Below are 2,500 nucleotides of genomic sequence, written 5' to 3' on the forward strand. Positions count from 1 at the left end.
CCTCTTTCCTGGCAGCTCCATATTCAGCATCCAAACCGTCCAACTTGAGCAATCGTTCCTAATCTTGCTCTTCTTCGTTACTCCCAGTGAAAATGTTAGCATCCTCAACTCTGCCACCTCCAGCTCCGCCTCCTGCTGTCTTTTCGTCAGTGCCACTGTCTCTAAATCATATAACGTAGCTGGTCTCACGAACATCTTGTTAACCTTCCCTTTAACTGTTGCTGGTACCCTTCTGTCCTGACACTCTTCTCCACCCACTCCACCCTGCCTGCCTGCCCGTCTGCCTGCCCGTCTGCCTGCCTGCCTGCCTGCCTGCCTGCACTCTCTTCTTCACCTCTCTCCTGCACTCCCCGTTACTTTGGACAGTTGACCCCAAGTATTTAAAGTGAAATGCCTTTGTCACCTCCTCACGCGTAGGTATTCCGTCTTGCTCCTACTGACTTTCATTCCTCTTCTCTCCAGTGCATACCTCCACCTCTCCAGGCTCTCCTCACAATGAACTGCACCCTACTGTCGCTACAGATGACAATGTCATCCGCGAACATCATCGTCCATGGAGACTCCTGCCTGATCTTGTCCGTCAACCTGTCCATCACCGTTGCAACCAAGAAAGGGCTCAGAGCCGATCCTTGATGTAATCCCACCTCCACCTTGAACCCATCTGTCATTCCAACCACGCACCTCAGCATTGTCACACTTCCCTCATACATAGCCTGCACCACTCCTACATACTTCTCTGCAACTCTTGACTTCCTCCTACAATATCACACCTCCTCTCTCGGCACCCTGTCGTATGCTTTGTGTAAATCTACAAAGACACAATGCAACTCTTTCTGGCCTTCTCTATACTTCTCAATCAACCAACCTTTCTCTCTCTCTCTCTCTCTCTCTCTCTCTCTCTCTCTCTCTCTCTCTCTCTCTCTCTCTCTGTCTCTCTCATTTTCTTCATTTATCAGCCCGTCAAAGTAGTCCTTCCACTTCGTAGCACACTCTCCTCGCTTGGCAGCACATTTCCATCTGTATCTTTGATCGCCCTAACTTGTCGCACATCCTCGGCAGCTCGGTCTCTCTGTCAATCTGTACAAGTCTTTTTCTCCTTCCTTAGTGTCTAACCTGTCATACAGCTCACCGTACGACTTTTCCTTTACCTTTGCCACCTCTCTCTTTGCTTTACGCTGCATCTCCTTGTACTCCTGTGTACTTTCTTCATCTCTCTGACTATCCCACTTCTTCTTTGCCAACCTTTTCCTCTGTATACTTTGCTCTACTTCCTCCTTCCACCACCACCACCACCACCACCGCCAAGTCTCCTTGTCTTCCTTCCTCTGTCCACACACCAAGTACCTTCCTAGCTGTCTTCCTCGCTATTTCTGCAGCGCTTGCCCAGCCATCTGGCAACTCTTCACTACCACTCAGTGCCTGTGTTAACTCCTGCCTGAACTCCACACAACAGTCTTCCTTCTTCAACTTCCACCATTTGATCTTCGGCTGTGTCTTCACTCGCTTCCTCATGTTGGTCTCCAAAGTCATCTTACAGACCACCATCCGATGCTGCCTAGCTACGTTCTCCCCTGTCACCACCTTGCAGTATGCAATCCGTTTTACATCGCGCCTTCTACACAAGATATAGTCCACCTGTGTGCACTTTCCTCCACTCGTATACGTCGTCACCCTGTGCTCCTCCCTCTTCTTGAAATATGTATTCACCTCAGCCATTTCCATCCTTTTCGCAAAATCGAACACCATCTGTCCTTCCACATTTCTCTCCTCGATTCCATACCTTACCATCAACTCCTCACCACCTCTGTTCCCTTCAGCAACGTGTCCATCGAAGTCCGCTCCACTCACCACTCCCTCCTCCTTGGGTACCCTTTCCACCACGTCGTCCAACTCAACTCCAGAATTCTTCTTTTTCGTCCATCTTACACCCGACTTGCGGGGCATATGCGCTGATAACCGTCAGCAATACACCTTCGATTTCCAGCTTCATAATCCTCACTCTGTCTGACACTGTGTTCACCTCCAGCACGCTCTTGACATACTCTTCCTTCAGAATGACCCCTACCCCATTTCTCCTCCCATTCGCACCATGGTAGAAGAGTTTGAACCCACCTGCGATACTCCTGGCCTTACTCCCCTTCCACCTTGTCTCTTGTCACCTTTCTTCTTTCCATCACGTCAGCCAGCTCTCTCCCTTTACTAGCCATAGTGCCAACATTCAAAGTTCCGACTGACTCTCACCTCCACACGCCTACCCTTCCTCCTCTCTAGCTGCCTCTGGACATGCCTTCCCCCTCTCCTTTTCCTTCGCCCAACAGTAGCCTAGTTTCCACCGGCACTCCGCTGGTTAACAGTACCGATGGCGGTCGTCGGTAACCCGAGCCTCGACCGATCCGGTATGGAAATCTTATTTATGATCCGCATATTTGATTTGGCAAAGATTTGACGCCGGATGCCCTTCCTGACGTAACCCTCCCCATTTGTCCGGGCTTGGGACCTG

This window comes from Lampris incognitus, unplaced genomic scaffold, assembly GCF_029633865.1.
Source record: "Lampris incognitus isolate fLamInc1 unplaced genomic scaffold, fLamInc1.hap2 scaffold_153, whole genome shotgun sequence".
NCBI lineage: Eukaryota > Metazoa > Chordata > Actinopteri > Lampriformes > Lampridae > Lampris > Lampris incognitus.